The 24,045-nt window shown below is 38.3% G+C and overlaps 1 protein-coding gene across 9 annotated transcripts in view; it reads right to left on the reverse strand.

The window, feature by feature from the left end:
• Positions 1-24,045, reverse strand: part of ZMAT4 (zinc finger matrin-type 4) — a 370,785-nt gene that overhangs the window by 51,502 nt on the left and 295,238 nt on the right. The gene's annotated exons all lie outside the window — the stretch shown is intronic.

Consider the following 24,045-nt stretch of genomic DNA (forward strand, 5'->3'; position numbering starts at 1 on the left):
AAGGCTGATCACATCACTAGGTGTTGTAAGAACTAGGTGAATAAGATATTAAAATGGCCGGTAATCCCAATGATTTGGGAGGCCAAGGCAGGAGGGTAGCTTGAAGCCAGGAGTTCAAGACCAACCTGGGCAACATAGCAACATCTGGTCTCAACAAAAATATTTTTAAAAGTCAGGCATGGTGGCACACACCTGTAGACCTAGCTACTCAGGAGGCTGAGAGCCCAGTTCAAGATCACAGTGAGCTATGACAGTGCTACTGCCTGCCTGGATGACAGCCTGGATGACAGAGTGAGATCCTGTCTCAAAAAAAAAAGTGATATATATATGCAACAATGTTTAGTAAATGAGTACAAAATTCTGTTCTAGCATTGTAAATGCCAGGACTGAAAGCTGTAGCATTTGTTTTTATCAATGCGTAGTATTAAATTTCTAAGAGGCAAAGTTATTCCTCTTTTCCTGAAAAGAAAATAATGCACTATGCTGGGACAGCTTTGCAACTTGCTACCTGGGTAACTTTATGCCAATTATTTGACCCTTCTGGACTTCTGTTTTCTTACAGTATTGTGGGTAGGGCTGAGTGAGACATGGCATGTATGTGAGAGTGCCCAGCACATAATAAGTGATCAATATAGGCTTGCTATTTTTACTATTTTGAAGAGATGTTAAAATGGAAATACTTTCTGTTTGGGTGTCCCAGTTGAAGCCCTACTGGGAAGTCCTAGACACAGATGATAACTATACCCACATTACCAAAATGAGGTAAGAGAGTATCAATGCAGAACATCCAGGGGAAGTGGTCACAAACATGTGCTGACCACTCACCACCAGTATGAAGAAGAGACTGCAGAAGAAAGAAAGAAATGGGTAGAGACTTTCTTAACAGAGAGTTATATTGTACCATGAGTTCCATGTGGGACCTTGGAGTTCTCCCTCACCTTAAGCCTGTGGAGAAGGGATTGCACAGAACTACCTAGAGGGCTTGGGGAGTACCTTCTTGTTACTTGGGAAGTGGTAGATTGGACTCTGACATCACCTGCAAGATCCAAAGGGCTAGAGACTGTGGTATGTTATCTTCTCTAGTGGCAAAGTACAAAAGGTGACAGAATTGGACATAGCCTGCGTTCTCAGCTTGTCAGAAGAAAGGATATATGAAAGCTTCTCACAGACTGTGTGTACCCTGTATGAAAGAAGCTGATTTGATGACTTAGATACTACCCAAAAGGGCTGCCTGAAGTTGAGGGCAATGAGACTTCAGCAGAAAGATTCTGGAAGCGTTCACCTGGCTATCTAGGTGCTTAAAGTGATACCAGAGGAGCTATTTAGCCTGTATTAAGTAATGACAAGTCCCTGAAAAAGTCATGAAATTGTAAACCAAAAGGTATCTGAGACAGGTCTCAATCGATTTCAATTTAGATAATTTATTTTGCCAAGTTTAAGGACGCATCTCTGACACAGCCTCTGGAGGTCCTGAGGACATGTGCCCAAAGTGGTCAGGGTACAGCTTGCTCCTATGCATTTTAGGGAGCCACGAGGCATCAATCAATATGTGTAAGATGTACCTTGTTTGGTTCAGTAAGGTGGAACAACTTGAGGCAGGGCTTCCAGGTCATGAGTAGACAAGAGACAAAAGGTTGCATTCTTTTGAGTCCTTGATCAGCCTCCCACTAAATACAGAATTTTGTCTGGCTCAGCGAATGTGCGTTTTTACATCAACAATAGGGTAGAGGAAACAATTATATATGCATTTGTCTCAGGTGAGCCTCAGATGGATGACTTTGAATTCTGTCTGCCCTTTGTCCACAAGGAATTTCCTTGAGGGCAAATTGTGAGGGAGGTATGTAGCTTTTGAAATTTGTAGCTATCATATTTAGGAAGAAAATGGGAGGCAGGTTTCCCAGCTTGACATTTCGCTTGGCTTAGTGATTTTGGGGTCCTGAGTTTATTTTCCTTTCACAAAAGCATCCTTAGGAGAATCAATTCGCACTTTCTGCCCAGTCAAGCAGTATCCATGCTAGCTTTGCACAGGACCTACCAAGTAAACTTCCACTTCCCTTGCTAGCCTTCCATCTGCATCCCTCAGCCCTGGAGGAGCCAGAGCAATGTACTGAGATGAAAGAAGAAAAGCAGAAGCTCCAGGCAGCACAAAGAGAAAAACCTCCCACACCCTCTTTTCCCGTGTTAAGTAGACAGCGCCATGCAGGACTGAGCTGGAAAAGGGGACAATTAACTTTTAATAAATTTTGGAAATATTTAAAAATTACTGCTCTATCATGGATATATTAATTAAGGAATACAGAATTTATGTATTTACAAGTAAGCAAAGGACTCTTTACTACTTAAAAATAAGTGAAAATTCATAAAACTTGCCCTAGTTTCTATCTAAAAGTTTGGAAAAAATAACCCCAGAAAGACAATTTGAATGAGCTAATGGAGGGCAGAAATATATATATATATATATATATTTTTTTTTTTTTTTGACATGGAGTCTTGCTCTGTCACCCAGGCTGGAGTGCAAGTGACATAATCTCAGCTCACTGCAACCTCTGCCTCCCGAGTTCAAGCAATTCTTCTGCCTCAGCCTCCTAAGTAGCTGAGATTACAGGCAAGTGTCACCACATCCGGCTAATTTTTATATTTTTAGTAGAGACGGAGTTTCACTATGTTGGCCAGGCTGGTCTCGAATGCCTGATCTCAGGTGATCCAGCCACCTTGGCCTCCCAAAGTGCTGGGATTACAAGCGTGAGCCACCGCGCCAGGTCTAAAGTTACTTTCCGATTGCATCAAATCCAATGAGTCCTGCTCGCTGAATGTCAGTGTCCTTAGAACTGCACACATCTACAATCTGAACAAAGAGTAGAGTTTCCTGGAGGTGTTCACATTCCTATGGCCCAGTGAGCATTTCAGAGAGACCTATTTGAAATGTATATAGTAAGCTGGGTGGGTTGGCATGAGAGCTAGCTTTGTTTTTGTTTTTGTATCAATCACATAATCAGGTACTGACTTACCTGATTGTTCAATTAAGAGTCCATTTAATTATGAGAAAAGAACAATGAAACCACAAATATCTGGGATCTTCTTAGGAAGCAGCCTAAGAGACTGACAACTTTTCAGGTACAAACTGCCAGTTCAGAGATAAAACAGACAAATGTTGAAACCTATTTTCTCAAGCAGTGACTCCCAAACGTCAGAGTGTGGATGCATCCTCCAGTGATCATGAAAAAATCTAGATTCCCAGGCAAAACTTCGGGAGATTCTGATACTCTAAGCTTTGGTTTGGGGCTTGGAAATATACAAGAAGTTTCAGATCATAACTCCCAATCTCACCATACACCTGCACTTTACAAAGAACACTCCCATAAAAATCATACTCCTTTTGGGAACTTAAATTTGTCAGAACAATACTGGACCTTAAAAAAAAAGCTATTCCATAAAAAAGTGCTATAGTTATACTGACTTTCCATTTCCCAGGGATTCATGATTCTGTAAGATTACTATGGTCCCCAAACCCAGAGGCTATAACTTATCACTACCAATGTGTGAGTTTTTAAATGCTTATCCAGGGCTGACCCATTCTCCTCTTCTATGCATGGAATCAGAATACTAAAACCAGCTTCAGGGGTAATTCCTTCCAGAGTTCTCCATTAATCTTGTCATAATAAATATTAACTACTATTTATATGGGTCTTCTTCAGGCTACAGGCTAATCAAAGTTCTCCCCATAACAAATAGAGGTTCAGCTTGCAATAGGCATAAATATTTATGTTTAAAAATGGGCATTTTTAAGAACTCCAACAAATCTAAAACATATTCTGATCTATTGCTTTCCATAACGGTTCTCACGCTCTGCAGCCAGAGGCGTGGGCAGGAAATATTTGGCACTTTATTGCGATGCAAACTACAGGGATTATAAATTGGAAAGGCAGTGCATATAAACAAGAACAAAGACAGAGAAGGGGCAGAGGAGTCCTCCCCCACGCATGACACAGTGTCCTTTGCGGGAACTGTGCTTTATTAATGCACAGTTGAAATCCTAATTACTTTGGTATTATATGAGTCTTCTTTTCCTTAGAGAACTAGAACATTTTATTAAACCAAAAAATGCTAACTTCCTTGTTCAATACATTTTCAGCACAACACCATATTAAGAGTATCCTGAAATTTCTGCCGACCTAAAGGCTGTTTCTGCAGGATTGCCTAATATGTGTTAGAAAAATATAGTTCCTACCTGCAAGGACCTGTCAGACAATCCAGCTGGAGACAGAAAACAGATATAGAAGTAGCAACAATTCAAGGTAGACCATTAAAAGTATTACAATGAGGATGAAGTGAAATGTTATAGGAGCTAGAGGAGGAGAGGAGATTGTTTCTAACTCAGAGGATCTGGAAAAGCTCCTTGAAGATGCATCACTTTTGTATTTATATTTCCTAGCACAGTGTTTGTAAAACATATGGTCCTGGAGACTTCAGCAGCACATGACTACTCAATATGTCTTTTCAAGTCTAGCAAAGCTAGAAGTCCCTATGACTTCAATTGTATCCATTCTACATTAGAGAAATATCATTGAGCCTTTATTACAGTGTGAGATATTTTGCTGAATGCTATGAATATGGGAGAGACAGCGCACATTTTCTTATGGAGCTAATCAGGGAAAAAGACAAGAAACAAGTAAACAAATTAAAGAATATAATTAAAGGTTGTGAAAGTGTTGCACAGGATATAAGCAGGATAAGAGGGAGAAAGTAAGTGAGAAGAAGAGTGATTTGGGATAGTATGGTCAACAGAGTTCTCGGAGAAGTGTGAAATGGAACCAGACAATGCTGATTAGCCTGCGATGTGAAGAGGAGGGTAAAGAGCTATCCAGCGGTAGCAAACAGCAAGCATAGAGGCCCAGAGTGGAAATGGGCCTGAACTGCTCAAGGAACAAAAAGTGATAAAAGAAAAAAAAAAAAAAGGAAAAACAAACAGAAAAAAACCTGTTCACTCAGAATTCTATTTCTAGCGAAAATTTCTGTCAAAATTGAAGGTAGGCTAAGAATATTCTCAATGAACAAAAATAAAATGAATAGTTTGCCAGAAAACCAGTACAACAGAAATGCTATATAGAGGTCTTCTGGTGGAGGGGAAATGCAACCAGACTTAGACTATGGGGAAAAAAAGAGAAAAATCTCAGAAATTATTAATATGTGGGTATCTATCTTTTAAAATTCTTCTTGATTTATTTGAAGGAAGCAAACAATTTACGCAAAAATTAAAACACTGTATTGTGTATCATACTGTTTATAATGTACAGGCAGGTAAAATCTATGACAACAGCAGCTCAAGAATGGCTCAGAGTAGAACAATATTGTTGAAAGACTATTATATTTTATATGAAATGGAGCAGTGATAATTTAAGGTTGTATACTGTAATCTCTTAGAGCAACAAATAAGCAAATACAAAGAAAGAAAGCTAAAAAATATACAGAAAATAAAATGGAATAATAAAAAGTATTAGATTAAGCCAAAATAAGGCAGAAAAGAAGGAATAGCGAAACAGAAAATGGAAGAAACAAATAGAAAACAAATAGCAAAATTATGGAGCTAAAGTCAACCATATTAATAATTACATTACATATAAATGAATTAAATAGTCAAAAGGCCAAAACTATCAGATTGGACAAAAAGCAAGATCATATATACACTGAATTCAAAGGATGCACTTCAAACACTTATAGGTTGAAAGTAAAAGGATAGAAAAAGACATCCTATGAAAATAAGTTTAAGAAAGTAGAAGTGTCTATATCAATATTAGACAAAATAGATGTCGTGACAAGATGTTTTTACCAGAGATTAAGAAAATATTTTATAATGATAAAAGAAGAAATTCCTCAGGAGAACCTAATAGTTCTAAATACAATTTAGCCAATAACAAAGTTTAAGAATACCTTCCAACGCACACCAATAATAACATTGACTATATATTTAAATGTAAAAATCAAAACTATAAAAACATAAAAATATGAAATATCTTCTAGAAAAATATAAAATAATATCTTCATGAAATTAGAACAGGCACAGATTTCTTAGGAAACAAAATGTATTGACTGTTACAAAGTGACAAATTAGATTTTATAAAAAGCAAAAGCTTCTGTCTGTAAAAGATACCATTAGGAAAACAAAAAGATAAGACAGTGCCAGGGGAAAAATATTTGTAACACATGTATCTGATACAGAACTTGTATCCAGAATATAAAATTAACTCCTACAACTCAATAATAAAAAGACAATCTAATTTTTTTAAAGGGCAAAATAATTTATTACGTGTATCACAAAAGAAGACATAAAAATGACCAATAAGCACATGAAAAGGTGCTCAACATCATGTGTCATCAGGGAAATACAAATTAAAAGAACAATTAAATACTATTGCATACCCACTATGAATGCTAACATCAAATTAAAACAATACCAAATGTAAATGACCATATGGAACAACTAGAATTTGACACATTCTTGAGGGGATTGCAAAATGGAACAAATAATTTGGAAAATGGATTGATAGTACTTAATAAAGTTAAACATATATCTACCTTATAACAAGAAATGTCTAGCAGTAGAAATTCTACTCCTAGATATTTACCTAAAAGGAGCAAATACTTAGTGTTAAAAAAAGATTTTTACAAGAATGTTTCTAGCAACTTTATTCGCAATAGCCAAAACCTCAAAACAACCCCAATGCCCATCAACACAAGAACTGATTGCAACACTCAAAGAAATATTTACATCTGTTCTGCATTATAATGTTCACTAAAGCTGGAACTATTTTGAAAGATGATTAATAATATAAAGGTAGAAACAATAAGGTCTTTGTTTTTGAGTAATTTCTTTCTCTTCCACTTCTGATACATCCATTAATCAAACTGTCTTGTACATGGATTTGTCATCTTTGAGCAGAAGGAAAATAGCTAATACTGATATATGCCATATATAAGCACTGATGTGCTTACTTCACCCATTTTCCCATTTACTCATTTACTCTTTGCAACGCTCTAGGGGTAGATACTATTGTTATACTGATTTAACAGAGAGGAAACTGAGGTATGGAGACTTACTCAAAACCATCTAGCTAGTGGGAGACAGAGTTGGGTTTTGAACCCACACGTTCTGGCTGTAGAGTCTATACTCCTCTCACTGTGAATATCACCTCCTATGACAGGGACTAGAAGTAGAATCAAGGAAGTATGAAAAGCTCTTTCAATATCATCTGGTCCAGTATTCTCATATCTGCCCACCTGGCAAGTGAGAATCATGTAGTTGTTAAAAACACAAATTCCAGCCTTATCCTAGATGATTATGATTTGGTAAATCTACATTGGTACCTAGAAATCTATATATTTTTAAAACTTGAAGGTTTGAAGAAACCATTGGTCCCTCCAAACTCCATAGGGTTTGTAGGAATTTGTTACATCATTGACAAGCAGAATTGATTTTTGTAACTGCCCTAATAGCATTGGTGACATGAAACATCTTACACTTAGAGAACTTCCTTCCTTCTTCCTTCTTCCTTCTTCCTTTCCTTTTTCTTTTTCTTTCTTTCTTTCTCTTTCTTTCTTTCATCTTTCCTTTCTTTTTTATTTCCTTCCCTTCCTTTCTTCTTTCTTTCCTTTCCTCCTCTCTCTCCCTTCCCCTTCCCCTTCCCTTCCCTTCTCTTCCCTTCTTCCTCCCTCCCTCTCTCCCTCCCTTCCTTCCTTCCTTCTTTCCTTCCTTCCTTCCTTTCTTCCTTCTTTCTTTCCTTCCTTTTTAGATGAGGACTTGCTCTGCACCCAGGATAGAATACAGTGGCATGATTGTAGTTCATTGCAGCCTCGAACTCCAGGGCTGAAGCATTCCTCCTGCCTCAGCCTCCTTAGTATTCTGCTGGGACCAAAGGCATGCACTACCATGCCTTGCTAATTTTTTTTTATTTTTTATTTTTGTTGAAACAGAGTCTTTCTATGTTGTCCAGACAGGTCTCAAACTCCTGGGCTCAAGCAATCCTTCCACCTTAGCCTCCCAAAGTGCTGGGATTACAGATGTGAGCCACCATATCTGGCCTAAATGCTTTCTTAAATACAACTGAATTCTATCCACTGGCCTAAATTCTGCATTGTGTGGGTCCCTAGCATAAGTGTATTCTCATCTCTTTAAATACATCAAATACTTGAGAGTTATCATCTCCCCTAAGGTTTTGTTTACCAGGCTGAAAGTCAAGCGGCTCTTTTACAGTGTTCTCATTGGAATATGCATTCAAGCTTCCTGCATCACCTCCAGGCCATTTTAGATGGCACGTCCTCTTTGTTGATAATTTTCTTAAACTACAACTCTCAAACTGAGGGCCAAGTCCCTACTATGGTCTCATCAGTGCAAAGTAGAGAAGGACAGTCACAGATCTTGTGCACTATTACCTCTATCAATACTTTTAAAGCTTTCAGTATAAGCATGTGTGTGTGTGTGTGAGTCTTGAGACACGAATCAATATTGATATTGAACCTGCTATCAATCAATTCCCTTAAGACTTTTCTACACACATTTCTGCTAAGCCACATCTTTATTTTCTCTATCTTTCTGCTTGATTACTTAGATATTAATGTTTGTCCCCATTAGGTTCCATCTCAATGAGTTCTACCTATTCCTCTAGGGATAGCAAATATAATTCAGCTCATGCGTCAATTATTATTGGTTGGTAGTAACTGTCTAGAGTGCTCTGAAAACACTATGAGCCTTCACCCTAGCTGATAGGGAGAGGTTTCTATCATCTATTAGTCTCATCCGTTTGTGGTGAGGGGTGGGGTGCTAGTGGCTTACTCCTAATGTCTATGTCTTTCAAGCTCCAGCCCATCAACATATATTGTAGAAAATTCAGGGCAAGGAAGGTGCTGGTGGACCAGGGAGTCATTAACACGTAGGTGGCATCTAAAACCACAGAGATGGTCAGATCATGTATGAAGGTGGTGTAGGTAAAGAGAAGGAAGTTCCAGAGTGTGAAAGAGCAGTTAGTACAGTGACACTTGGTGTGGAATCATTGCTAATCTGCTGTCTCACCTTCATGCATGGGGCAAGGCCAAGCCCATAGGCACCTCCAGCTCCCACTGCATCTCCACCCTCAAGGTTGCTGAATCCTGGGCCAGATGTGTGTGCAGGAACCAGGTGCAAGGACCCAATCTATCCTGCAGGTCGGTCACCCATGTGACTGAGGCTGGGGACACTTAAGACACAGACACAGCCTCCAGTTTGCCCTCCTGGGCTCCAGTTTCCCCCTCCCCACCCCAGTACCATTTCTCTTTGCTCCTTCCTACCTCACCTCCCTTATTCTTCTAGCAGGCCCAACAAAAGATGCAGAAAAAACAGCCTTACAAAGACTGCCTCACCAGCTCCCATAATTGCATGAGGTCTAATCCTTATCATAAAGGTCTTATTCTGTATCAGTTGTAGTGGTTTATTCTTCTCATCAAACCCTGGTATGGAATTTGATGGTATCAAGGAAGCCAAGAGAAGAAAGCTTTCCTAAGAGGATGAAAGGGTTGTTATTATCACAGTTAATCCTCAAAACCACCTTATGAATACTACGATCTCTTTTTACAGATGAGAAAACCATGGTTCAAAGACATTAAAGTCAGAACTAGTAAGCAGAAAAGCCAGATCTGAAACTATTTATTTCCTATTTCAAAATTAATTACCTTAATTACTGCACTAGGTCTTTTATGGAAAAAAATGGAGGGAAAATAGAAGAACCCTGCTTTTTTTGTTTGTTTGTTTTAAAACACCTAATTTTGAAACTGTTATGTGAAATAGATGAAACATGGTTGCTCTAGTTGAAATGGGGGGTAGGGGTGTGGAATACCAGTTAGTTTCCCATCAAATTTTAAGCACAGCTCTTAGGGTGTCCCAAGTAAGGAACCTCAGGGACAACCCCATTGGGAAATCACAACAGTTTGCCATGCCACTCCCATAAGGATAATATTAGGAATGGGGGCACATCCAATCTTACACTTGCACAGTGAAAATAGCTCTTCCCTGTGAGTTCAATCTAAGAAAACTCACCAATATCAGGGTTTGCCACAGCCCTAGTTAAAGAGCCTGTATTACTCTATTACTCCATACTACAGTCATTCCAAAGTACAGGATGTTTAAATGTTTAGCCTTCTGAATTCATCTCACTGCCTGCAGGCATAGACTGCAGGGTACCAAACAGTCGATTAAACAAAGAACACACAATTTCTGAAACAATTCTTTCTCTATTTAAATAGTATATATGCAAAGCTTTGAAAATTTAATTGGGAAGCAAATGGCTTTGCATCTTCATAAGTTGTTTCCAAACAAACAAAATCTAAAGCTAGGGAATAAATTTATTCTCAGTCATTAAAAGACAATTTTAGCCACGTTGGATGCCTGACCCAAAAAAGGGCTGGAAAATTGTCACCCTACAGTGAAGATTCAGATGGGAAACAGTAGATCATTCTAAATATTTAAAGAGCTTCTTTACTGGAAGATGGTTTAGATGTATTTTATACGGCAGAGGGAAGATGATAGATTTTAACATTTGAGCAAATCATCTTCAGACAACCTTGATTTTGGTCTTGGAGATGGTCACTATGGCAAACTGCAAGAAACCTAAGGAATTAAGCTGTTTTTTTGTTTTGTTTTTTGTGCTCTGAATTGAACATTAAGAAAACAGAAATAAATAGATCTACTCTGATCTATTTATTTCTTTTGAAAGTGTACTCAAAGTGACTTTTAACCATATATTAAATAACAATACATGGGGGAAATATCTTTTTGTTGGTCTGGGTTTTGATGTGATGCAAATGAAAATTCATAGATACGAAATGTGCTTTTTCTTTCCTTCCCATGCCGGTGCCATAGGTCTCATCAGATATCAGGAAGCACTAACACAGCAGGGCAATTTTTTATGTAAAGTGTTTTCATAAAATTCATTTTTTCTAGAACACAATTGTTACTTCAGCTTCCTTTATGCCTGAAGTGGATGGGGCTTCTAGCATGGAGTTGTGGATTATGGTATCAAGATACACAGTGGGTTGGATTAAAGTTCAAAGAGTTGCTTGTTACTATCTGGGGTGGTAGAAAGTGGTATGTATGCAAGGCACAATGAACAAGTCTAGAGGCACGCTTCTTCCCTTCTCTCTGCCTTGCAGTGGCGTCTCTTCCAGGCTATTTCTCATTTCTTCCCAAATGTTGGGGATTGTTGACCTCTATGATTTCCCTGAGTAAGCATCAATAGTGATAGATCACAACTGTCGAAGGATTGTGATATTTGCCTTTTAGCTACATCAGCTTAAAGTCCTAATGTGTCTTCACCAACCTCCGCTTTAGAGCTTTACCTGCCACCTGGCCAATGAAAGGGCCCAGGGAAGTGGATGCAGCATTGGTGGTGATTTTCCAGACTCAACTAGGACTCGACGTTGAGTTGTTAAAAGAAGATGCTAATTGTCAATATCTCCTATTAATCTGTTTTATTAAAACCAGATTACACTCTTTCTCTCTTACCCTCTCTGCCATTCACATACAAGCCAGCTGTTGGGTACCTGGGTCTAATCTTCGGTGTCCTTCTAGCTCTTAGATCCTCATTCTCCCCTGCTCGGAGACACATCGCTTACAGCAGGTCTTTATCTTTTTTCATCAGCCAGACTGCCAAATGTTGTGTTAAGTCCTGGTTGTCTGCTGCATCCCTGCAGTATTGGCCTTTTAAATTAGAAAGTCTTCAACACCAGAAGAAAACACCTTCAAAGGTGAAATTTCAGGTGTGGCCAGTTAGGTTGGAGAAAGTTTCATAGACAGTGGCCCCGGAGGCACCAAAGCCAGATGGCTGCCTGCTTCTCCTTTCCCCTACGCCAGCCTGACACTGACACCCTGACACCTGACAGCCCCATTGCCACTTTCATGGAAGATTTTCCGTGGGACACATGACAGGGGGCCTCCCAGTTTAATACAGTTATCTCAGTGGCCTTATCTATTTATAGAAACACACCTGACCTCATTTGATTTACAAAGTAATAAAGAATAATAGAACTCACAAATTATAGATAAGAGAAAGTGTTGATATGTAGAAAACAGAAACATTCTATAAAGCCTAGAAATGACTCTAACTCAAAAATTTCCAAATATATTGAGGCCTGAAGAGACAGAGGAAATGAAAGAATAACATACCTACAGATCATTTTCATTGAGAAGAGCTCCCTAATTTCTCCTTTTGCATTCTATATGGGTTTGTAACCTTTATGTGTCTCTGTTTCCTAAAATGGAGATAATGATTGTACCTACTCAAAGAGTTAATATGAAAATGAAATGAGTTAATATAGGCAAACAACTTTGAAAAAGCACAAACAGCTCAATCAGTGTAAACTATGATTATTTTTAATCAGGATGGTTCTTTGCTTTGGACAAAAATAAAGACCTAACTCGTGAATGGGACATTTTGTAACAATTTAATATTCTGGAAGGAACACTCATTTTTGGCATCCTCAGGCATATTCAAATTATTCTGGCAGGCTGCCTTCTCTACAGATGCTATTTATACCCATCTTTTTTGACAGGTCAAATGCTTCCTTATATACTAATCATCCTATATTTTCTTGGCATATATTTGAATGGAAAATTATCTCTATTCTTCGTTCTTAAACATTTTTTGAAAACATGGAAGATACGACATTACACGTAACAGCTTCTAAGAAAGCTGTTGACACAGTGGATCTCAATATATTTTCCCTGCTTTGTTCTTAAATTGAGTGATTGAGGTTATTGAATGGGTAATTAGTTAAGTTCATAAACCAGATAAAAAGAAAAAGCAAAAAGATATACTGAAAGTCGTGTAATTGCACATTTTTTATTTTTAAGTAGAGCACTCCAGGATCCATCTGAAGCCTTGCTTTTCCTTTCTATCAACAGCCTCTTAGAACAATGCCATTTGTGCTCTAGGGTTGTTTTGAACTCTGAGCAGGCAGTGGCTTTGGGGAGAGCAGCAATAACTTTCCAACTGTTCAGACTGATCTCCCAGTAGACTTTGATGCACCCAAATAGAAAAAGTATACACACATACATACACACACGTGTATAAATGTATACAAACACACACACATATATATATGTGTGTATATATGTATACACACCACACAGTGATATGTTGCTTTATGATAGGGATATGTTCTGAGAAATGCATGATAAGGGAATTTTGTCGTGTGAACATCAGAGTGTACTTACATAAACCTACATGGTATAGCTTACCTACACACTTAGGCTATAAGGTATGGCCTATTGCTCTTAGGCTACAAACCTATACAGATGCTACTGTAGTGAATTCTGTAGGCCATTATTATGCAATGGTAAGTATTTGTGTATCTAAATATACCTAAGCACAGAAAAGGTACAGTAAAAATATAGCATAAAAATAAGAATGGTACACTTGTATAGGGCACTTCTCATGAATGGAGCTTACAGGACTGGAAGTTGCTTAGGGTGAGTCAGTGAGTGAGTGGTAAGTATTTATGTAAAAAGTACTATAAAAACACAATGTAAGGCTGGGCACGGTGGCTCACTCCTGTAATCCCAGCACTGTGGGAGGCTGAGGCAGGCAGATCACCTAAGGTCAGGAGTTCAAGACCAGCCTGCCCAACATGGTGAAACCCCGTCTCTACTAAAAATACAAAAATTAGCCAGGCATGGTGGTGGGCGCCTGTAATCCCAGCTACTAAGGAGGTTGAGGCAGGAGAATCACTTGAACCCAGGAGGGGGAGGTTGCAGCGTTGCAGTGAGCCAAGATTGTGCCATTGCAGTCCAGCCTGGGCGACAAGACAAAAACTCTGTCTCAAAAAAAAAAAAAAACCAAAAAAAAACCCCACAATATAAGATAATAAATAGTACATTGTATGGGGCACCTACTATGATTGAAGCTTGCAGGTCTAGAAGTTGCTCTGGGTGAGTCAGTAAGTGAGTGATGAGTGAATGGGAAGGCCTAGGACATTACTGTACACTACTGCAAACTTTATAAACACTGTATGCTTAGGCTACGCTAAATTTATAAAAACTATTTTTTCTTCAATAATAAATCAACTTTAGCTTACTTAAATTTTCTTCATAAACTTTATTTTTTGACTCTTTTGTAATAACAGCTTAAAACACAAATGCATTGCACATCTGTACAAAAACATTTTCTTTCTTTATATTCTTATTCTATAAGATTTTCTATTTTTGAAATTTTTGATTTTTAAAAAATTTATAAACTTTTTTTGTGAAAAATGAGGACATAAACACGCACATCAGCCTAGGCCTACATGAGGTCAGGATCATCAGAACATCACTAGGCGACGGGAATTTTTCAGCTCCATTATAATTTTGTGAGAACACCATCATATATGTGATTCATTGTTGACAAAAGCCTTGTTATGTGGTACATGACTGTATATGTCTATATTCATTCAGTCCTCACTATTATCCACAGATTCATATTTGTGAATTTGTCTACTTGCTAAAATGTATTTATAACCCCCAAATCAACAGAGTAGCCCATGTGCAAGTAGCCAGCTGAGGCTGAATGAGACAACCTCTGTCTCCCTGTTCCAACTCTCCCACAGAGAGGACAAAGGCCATAGGCACAGCATAGGGCAGTGCATGAAGTTCCAGCTCTGGGGCCAGTTGACTGGGATTTGAATCTCAACTCCGGCTCCTGCTAATGGGGTGGCTCCAGGCAACTCACTTACGGCTTCTGAGCCTCATTTTCTCTTTTGTAAATAAAGAAAATCCAGAATGAGTTGTTTTTAGGATTTAAGATTATAATCTATGTGAGATATGGGGATGGATGTATGGATGGATGGATAGATAGATGTACATATTTCTTGTTGGAGCAATGTTTTCAGTATTGGCTTATTCAGTGTCTCGGGGCAAGTTGACTATAGAAGATAACTACTATGAATAAGGAGAATTTAGTGTATGTATACACTCAACACGAAAGGTCAAGACAATGTGAGGACTTGCAGGCTACTTGATGACTTTGGCTTTTGATCAGAGTCATTGGACTGAAATATTATGAAGAGGATTACTCTAACTCTTGTGTTGATAATTGTCTGGTGGAGGTGAGAAGAGCAGAAGGAGAGAGACTGGTGTGCAGGCCAGTTGCAATAACTCAGATTGGAAAATTGGGCCTGGGCTTGCTGCTTCTTCTGTCTGATCCTGGATCTGTGCAGGGGTCACCCTCAGCTCCTTCTGGGCTTCCTTCGAATGTCACCTTTGTGAAGCCTTTCTTGAGTGCTCCAGCTAAACTGCAAACCTCAACCCCAGGCCCCCAGGCCCTGTTTTGTCTCATCCTTCTCCACAGCATTTAGCAATAGGTAATATATTACATATTTTACTTTTTAATTTTTTTCTGAAATGCTGCATTGAACCTAACATTCAAAAGGTAGATTTTTCTTTTGTCTTTTGGTAACTCATATCTCTGAGTTCAGAGGAGTGCTTGACACATATAGGTGCTCAAAAAATATTTTCATGGATGAATAGATGAACAAATGAAATGAATAAACACTAAAAGATAATGTGGATAAATTGAACTCTGAAGGAATGCTTAATCTTTAGAGAAGTATCCAAATGATTCTTTTTCTTTAACCTGGATGGAAAAATTTATCAAGCTATTATTTGAATTTAATGACCATTTAAAACCAATGCTTATGGATGAGAGAGGAAGATTTAAGAGTAACTATAATGTCTCTCTTCCTCCCATCGAGACAGTAATATGCCTCTTCCAAAAGGGGATGTTTGAAGGGGCAAAGACTATGTGCATTTTTAAAGCTCCCTGAATTTTGTTTTATAGGATTATACCACAATTCATAAAAAAGAGCACACTCAATTTAATGTTTCTTTTTCGTACATCAATATGTGAGTGATATGCTTTCTTTGAACATGAAAGTAATGCACAGTGTGTATATTTATATTTTGTTTGTTTGCTTTTTACTTTAAGTTCCAGGATACATGTGCAGAATGTGCAGGTTTGTTACATAGGTATACATATGCCATGGTGGTTTACTGCACCTATCAATCCATCATCTAGGTTTAAGCCCCGCATTCATTAGATATTTGTCCTAATGCTCTCCCTTCCCTCACCCCCACCCCCCGACAGGCCCCAGTGTGTGTTGTTCCCCACCCTGTGTCCGTGTATTCTCATTGTTCAACTGTCACTTATGAGTGAGAATATGTGGTGTTTGGTTTTCTGTTCCTGTGTTAGTTTGCTGAGAATGATGATTTTCAGTTTCATCCATGTCCCTGCAAAGGACATGATCTCATTCTTTTTATATAGCTGCATAGTATTCCACGGTGTATATGTGCCATATTTTCTTTATCCAATCTATCATTGATGGTTACTTGGGTTGGTTCCAAGTCTTTGCTATTGTGAATAGTGCTGCAATAAACATACGTTGCACAATGTATATTTTTAAAGGGTATAATGAATTTATTTTGGAACCCTATGTCGACATCTATAAGAAAATAAATAAAATATTAGTCCTAGAATTCAATGAGATAAAATCCCAACAGCTAGAAAGTGCTTCCTTAATGTTCCAAATGCAGTTTTTAGATGTAGTTACCACCATAGATTTGGATTGTTACGGAGTTTTCCTGATCAGCCACTACAAATGTCTGCTATTTAGTGAATTATTACAATTTGGGGTGGTGGAGGAGGAGTTTGACTGCAAAATAGTTAATTCAACAAGAGAAATAGACACAGACAAATCAATCAGAAGTTTTAAATATAAGATTTTCTGAACTCTTAAATGTCTGACATTGACCTTTAGTCTAATGCCTGACATTGACCTCTATTCTAAAATACTTCAGAATTGAAATCTTAAGGTACCACACACTCCCTTATTGTAATTTCTCTCTCCTCCATCTCTCTTTTTTCCTCATTACACTTTAGTCTTCTAACACTCTGCCCTCCTATACTACTTGGTTATAGGCCCCTGGGGAATAAGAAATGTCTGATTCATTTATATAGTTCCAACATATGATCTGACACATAGTAGGTATTCAATTTTGGTCTATAATTTAAGTTAATTAGTAGGAATCTCATTGTCAAACACATCACACATATACACACACATACATATGTATACACAACACATATATGTGTGTATGTATATGTGTGTGTGTGTGTGTTGTGTGTAGACATAAACGTTTTTCCATACTGACTTCCAGAAAGTTTAAGAGCTATATTTCCCAGGTAAAATTGGAAAACTTGACCAAAGAACGGTTTTTTTTTTAGTATTTAAGGGGTCTTCTCCATGAAAAGCTAAGTTTCTCCTCCCTTTGGTAAAAATAGAGGAACACCTTACCTAATGAAATACCATCTTAAGGAAATGTCAGCTTCCCTTCAACCTGACAGCTAAAGTTTAACAAGAGCTGCGGAAGCAGATGGCCTTGCTGTCCTATGTGTGGCTTTCTCCTCCAGGGCTATGCCTAAAGGCAGGTGGGAGAGCGGGTTGAAGACATCTGGACAGGAGACACACGAGGGAGGGGTCTGCCTGAACATGTGCTGTGTAAGGAGAATGGTGGGAGGCATAGGGGGGCCCCCGTCCCTCGTCCCAGTGAGTCCTCTGTTCCCAGTACCAGTCCCTTCTGTTATCTTTCCTTACCACGCACAGTGCCTGAGTCACCCTTTGGGTTCCTTAGACTGATTATCTCCATTCATCAAGCAGAGTGTGGGACTCCCCTTGGTCCTGATCTACTCGAGCTAGCACAGTCTTATGTATTGCCATGCTTGCATGTCCCTGTTTGAACTAAAAACTGCTTCAAAGCAACAATGCCATCTCAAGACAGGTATCTTTCTATCTAACCCCACCTGCAAGAGCGCTGCTCCCTGTGCTGCTCTCTAAATGGCTGTTTAATTAAACATGTGTGTGTATACATGTATTGGGGCTATTTAGTGGACTGCAGAGGATGGAGAAAGGTGTTTTTTGTTTGTTTGTTTGTTTGTTTTTGCTTTACTTCCATAAACTGGATATCCCAATCTGCAATTTCTCCAACACCCATTATTCCTCCCAGGACAAAAGTCAACAGATAAGCAAAGTAAAATTTCTCTTGAATTCAGATATTGTTATTCTGACCTCCATTCTGGCATGAGCCATGCTGACTCTACCAAGATAAAAATGGACAAACTAAAGCCTTCCTACACCACTTCACACAGGGTGTGGGCAGGCTCCTGCCTCGGTTCCAGCCCACATAGCCTTCTTACTCCTTCTCTGCTGAGCCCACCTTCCCTTCACCACATGCTCAGCCTCGCCTTTGACAGTCTCTGGGCTGTCCTAACCTCAAGAAGAGGAAGTGAGGAAGTTCTAATTCTATGCCCCAGGACAGAGCAGTGAGTCACACTTCCTATAATCTGATCTTGCTAGGGTGTCACAGTCCTAATAACAGGCCTTCTGAAGGGCTCCAATGGTCTAGAGTGCCAAACTCCAGTTCCTCCATGAGTATGCAGATCAGATTCCTGACTTAGTCCTGATACCAGGGCCTTTGTCCAGGAGAAGTACTCATTTCCTCATGTCAGCCCACACTGCCATCCCCATCCCATCCCAGCTGTCCACAGACAGACTAGCAAGCTGCTGCATCCTTCTTTTAATTAATAGGAACCCACTGGGCAGAAAATAAGCAACTTTTGTCCCTCTAGCCCAATGGGTTAGGAAAAACATCTGCTGTTCCATCCACACCAGAACTCTTAACTGCCAGGCATATGTCATAGACTGACAGCAAGCAGTATAAGACTCACCTCCATCCCATCAACTTGAAAATGAGATTCACTTTTAGCACCCCATTGTTGAATATTTTCAGCTGTTGAAAGAAAACAATGTAAGGGATTCAAATAGAAATGAAAAACTTTATTCAGCTGATGCATCATCAGGAACACTGGAGACCAGGTGACTCCTGGTAGTGGAAACAGGGTTGGGATTTTACAGGGTAGGGGAAAGTCCAGTATGTGTCTTTGTAATTTTGACCTAGGCAGCACTTTTTTTTCCACTTTAACCAGAAACTGCAGTCCAGGGTACTAATAAACATCAAAATAATCTTTTGAAATAAGTGATTTATTTTGGTTTAAAAGGTCTTCAAAGTTCACAGGTAAAGAGGCTGATAGCCAAAAGATGGAAGGAAGGAAGGAGGAAAGGAAGGAAGGAAGGAAGGAACGAAGGAAGGAAGGAAGGAAGGAAATAAAGAAAGACAGAAAGAAAGAAAAGGAAGAAAGAGAAAGAAAGAGGGAGAAAGGGGAGGGAGGGAGAAAGAAAGAAAGAGAGAGATAAAGAGAGAGAAAGAAAGAAGGAAAGAAGGAAAGGAACTAAAGAAAGAAAGAAAGAAAGAAAGAGAAAGAAAGGAAGGAAGGAGGGAAGGAAGGAAGGAAGAAAGAAAGAAAGAAAGAAAGAAAGAAAGAAAGAAAGAAAGAAAGAAAGAAAGAAAGAAAGAAAGGAAGGAAGGAAGGAAGGAAGAAAGAAAGAAAGAAAGAAAGAAAGAAAGAAAGAGAAAGAAAGAAGAAAGAAAGAAAGAAAAGAAAGAAAGAAAAGAAAAGAAAGAAAGAGGGAGGGAGGGAGGGAAGGAAGGAAGGAAGGAAAGAAGGAAGGAAGGAAGGAAAGAAGGCAGGCAGGCAGGCAAAGGTAGAAGGCAAGGGAGAGACTAGGGACCCTATAAGGTGTGTTTTATTCCTTTTACATCGTCAATGCTTCTCAAAATATCTTTGGTACAAGCAACAGATGTTTTTGTTTTTATTGACTTTTAATTTTTTCAGTAGGGTTTTGTGGAACAGGTGGTGTTTGGTTACATGAATAAATTCTTTAGTAGTGGTTTCTGAGATTTTGGTGCACCCGTCACCCAATAAGTGTACACTCTACCCAATGTGTATTCTCCTCCTCCCCCTTCTGCCCTTTCCCTTGAGTCTCCAAAGTACATTGTATCATTCTTATGCCTTTGTGTCCTCATAGCGTAGCTCCCATTAGAATAATGGTCTGCAATTCCATCCAGGTTGCTGTGAATGCCATTATTTTGTTCGTTTTTATGGCTGAGTAGTATTATGTGTGTGTGTATATATATATCACGTTTTCTCTATCCACTCGATTGATGGGCACTTCGGCTGGTTCCATATTTTTGCAAGTGTGAATTGTCCTACTATAATCATGCATGTGCAAGTATCTTTTTCATATAATAACTTCTTTTCCTCTGGGTAGATACCCAGTACTGGGAATGCTGGCTGGATCAAATGGTAGATCCACTTTTAATTCTTTAAGGAATCTCCACACTGTTGCTCCATAATGGTTGTATTAGTTTACATTCACACCAAAGGGTGTAAAAGTGTTCCCTTTTCACCACATCCATGCCAATCACTATTTTTTTTTTTTATTTTTTGATTATGGCCATTCTTACGGGGTAAAGTGGTAATTGCTCTGTAGTTTTGATTTGTATTTCCCTGATAATTAGTGATGTCGAGCATTTTTCATATGTTTTTTGGCCATTTTTATGTCTTCTTTTGAGAATTGTCTATTTATGTCCTTAGCCCTCTTTTTGATGTTGGGATTATTCGGGGCTTTTTGTGTTTTTGTTTTTGTTATGCTTTGTTTTGTTTTTTGCTGATTTGTTTGAGTTCCTTGTAGATTCTAGACATTAGTCCTTCGTCGGATGCATAGTGTGCGAAGATTTTCTCTCACTCTGTGGGTTGTCTGTTTACTCCGCTGATTATTTCTTTTGCTCTGCAGAAGCTTTTTAGTTTAATTAAGTCCCATCTATTTATCTTTGTTTTTGTCGCATTTGTTTTTGGTTTCTTGGTCATGAACTCTTTGTCCAAGCCAATGTCTGGAAGAGTTTATCTCATGTTATCTTCTAGAATTGTTGTGGTTTCAGGTCTTAGATTTAAGTCTTTGATCCATCTTGAGTGAAATTTTGTACTACTCAAGTACAAAATTGTGAGAGATAAGGATCCAGTTTTATTCTTCTACACGTCTTGCCAATTATCCCAGCACCATTTGTTGAATAGAGTGTCCTTTTCCCACTTCATGTTTTTGTTTGCTTTGGCAAAGATCAGTTGGCTGTGAATATTTGGCTTTATTTCTGGGTTCTCTATTCTGTTCCATTGGTCTATGTGCCTATTTTTATACCAGTACCATTCTGTTTTGGTGACCATAGTCTTATATTATACTTTGAAGTCAGGTAATGTGATGTCTCCAGATTTGCTCTTTTTGCTTAGTCTTGCTTTGGCTATGCGGACTCTTTTTTTGGTTCTGTATGAGTTTTAGGATTGCTTTTTCCAGTTCTGTGATGAATGATGATGGTATTTTGAAGGAAATTGCATTGAATTTGTAGATTGCTTTTGGCAGTAATGTCATTTTCACAATACTGATTCTACCTATTCATGAGCATGGGATAGATGTTTCCATTTGTTTGTGTTGTCTATAATTTCTTTAGCAGTGTTTTGTTTGTTTGTTTGTTTTGTTTTCTTTTGAGATGGAGTCTTACTCTGTGGCCCAGACTAGAGTGCAGTGGTGCTATCTTGGCTCACAGCTAGCTCCACCTCCAGAGTTCACACCATTCTCCTGCCTCAGCCTCCCAAGTAGCTGGGACTACAGGTGCCCACCACCATGCCCAGCTAATTTTTTTGTATTTTTAGTAGAGATGGGGTTTCACCATGTTAGCCAGGATGGTCTCGATCTCCTGATCTGGTGATCTGCCCGCCTCAGCCTCCCAATCAGCAGTGTTTTGTAGTTTTCCTTGTAGAGGTCTTTCATCTCCTTGGTTAGGTATATTTCTAAATATTTTAATTAATTTTTTTGCAGCTATTGTGAGAGGCATTGAGTTATTGGTTTGATTCTCAGCTTGGTTGCTTTAGGCGTATAGCAGTGCTACTGATTTGTGTACATTGATTTTGTATCCTGAAACTTTACTGAATTCATTTACCAGATCTAGGAGCTTTTGGATGAGTCTTTAGGGTTTTCTAGGTATACAATCCTATTGTCAGTGAACAGTGACAGTTTGACTTCATCTTTACTAATTTGGTTGCCCTTCATTTCTTTATCTTGTCTCACTGCTCTGGCTAGGACTTCTAGTACTATGTTAAATAGAAGTGGTGAAAGTGGGCTTCCTTGTCTTGTTCCAGTTCCCAGGGAGAATGCTTTCAACTTTTCCCCATTCAGTATAATGTTGGCTGTGGGTTTGTCATGGATGACTTTTATTACCTTAAGGTATGTCCCTTCTATGCTGATTTTGCTGAGGGTTTTGATCATAAAGTGATGCTGGATTTTGTCAAATGCTTTTTCTGTATCTATTGAGGTGATCATATGATTTTTGTTTTTACTTCTGTTTATGTGGTGTATCACATTTATTAGCTTGCATATGTTGAATCATCTCTGCATTCCATGTCTGAAACTCACTTGATCATGGTGGATAATCTTTTTGATACGCTGTGGATTCGGTTAGCTAGTATTTTTTTGAGGATTTTTGCATCTATTTTCATCAGAGATATTAATCCGTAGTTTTTGTTGTTGTTGTTATTGTTATGTCCTTTCTTGGCTTTGCTATTAGGGTGATACTGGCCTTGTAGAATGATTTAGAAAGGATTTCCTCCTTCTCTGTCTTTTGGAGTAGTGTCAATAAGATTGGTAACAATTCTTCTATGACTGTCTAATAGAATTCAGCTGTGAATCCATCTGGTCTTGGACATATCTTTGTTGGCAATTTGTTTATTACCACTTCTGGCTCACTGCTTGTCATTGGTCTGTTCAGAGTTTAATTTCTTACTTGTTTAATCTAGGAGGGTTGCACATTTGTATGCATAAATGTGCTCATAGTAGCCCTGAATAATCTTTTGTATTTCTGTGGTATCAGTTGTGATATCTCCCGTTTTGTTTCTAATTAAACTTATTTGGAGCTTCTCTCTTATTTTCTTGGTTAATCTCACTAATGCTTTATCAATTTTGTCTTTTCAAACAACCGGCTTTTTGTTTCATTTATCTTTTGTATTGTTTTCCATTTGTTTCAATTTCATTTAGTTCTGTGCTGACCTTTGTTATTTCTTTTCTTTGCTGTGTTTGGGTTTGGTTCTTGTTTCTCTAGTTCCTTGAGGTGTGACCTTAGATTGTCCATTTGTGCTCTTTCAGACTTTTTGATGTAGGCATTTAATGCTAGAAACTTTCCTCTTAGCACCACTTTTGCTGTATCCCAGAGGTTTTGATACGTTGTGTCACTATTATCACTCAGTTTACAAAATTTTTTAATTTTTATCTTGATTTCATTGTGAACTCAATGATCATTCAGGAGCAAGCTATTTAATTTTCATGTATTTGTATGGTTTTGAGAGTTCCTTTTGGAATTAATTTCCATTTTTATTCCACAGTGGCCTGAAAGAGTACTTATAATTTTGATTTTCCTCAATTTATTTAGACTTGTATGGTTTATCTTGGAGAATGTTCCATGTGCTGATGAGTAGAATGTATATTCTACAGTTGTTGGGTAGAATGTTCTGTAAATATCTGTTAAGTCCATTTGTTCTAGGGTATAGTTTAAATCCACTGTTTCTTTGTTGACTTTCTGTCTTGATAACCTGTCAAGTGCTGTCAGTGGAGTATTGAAGTTTCCCATTATTATTGTGTTGCTATCTCATTTCTTAGGTCTAGTAGTAATCGTTTTGTAAATTTGGGAGCTCCAGTGTTAGGTGCATATATAGCATACATATTAAGGATTGTGATATTTTCCTGTTGAACTAGTCCTTTTATCATTATACAATGTCCCTCTTTGTCATTTTAAACTGTTTTTGCTTTAAAGTCTGTTTTGTCTGACATAAGAGTAACTACTTCTGTCACTTTTGGTGTCCATTTGCATGGAATATCTTTTTCCACTCCTTTACCTTAAGTTTATGTGAGTCCTTATGTGTTCGATTAGTCTCTTGAAGACAGCAGATACTTGGTTGGTGAATTCTTACTCATTCTGCTATTCTGTATCTTTTTAGTGGAGCATTTAGGCCATTTACATTCAACTTTAGTATTGAGATGAGAGGTACTATTCTC

This window comes from Pongo pygmaeus, chromosome 7 (genome assembly GCF_028885625.2).
Source record: "Pongo pygmaeus isolate AG05252 chromosome 7, NHGRI_mPonPyg2-v2.0_pri, whole genome shotgun sequence".
Classification (NCBI taxonomy): Eukaryota; Metazoa; Chordata; class Mammalia; order Primates; family Hominidae; genus Pongo; species Pongo pygmaeus.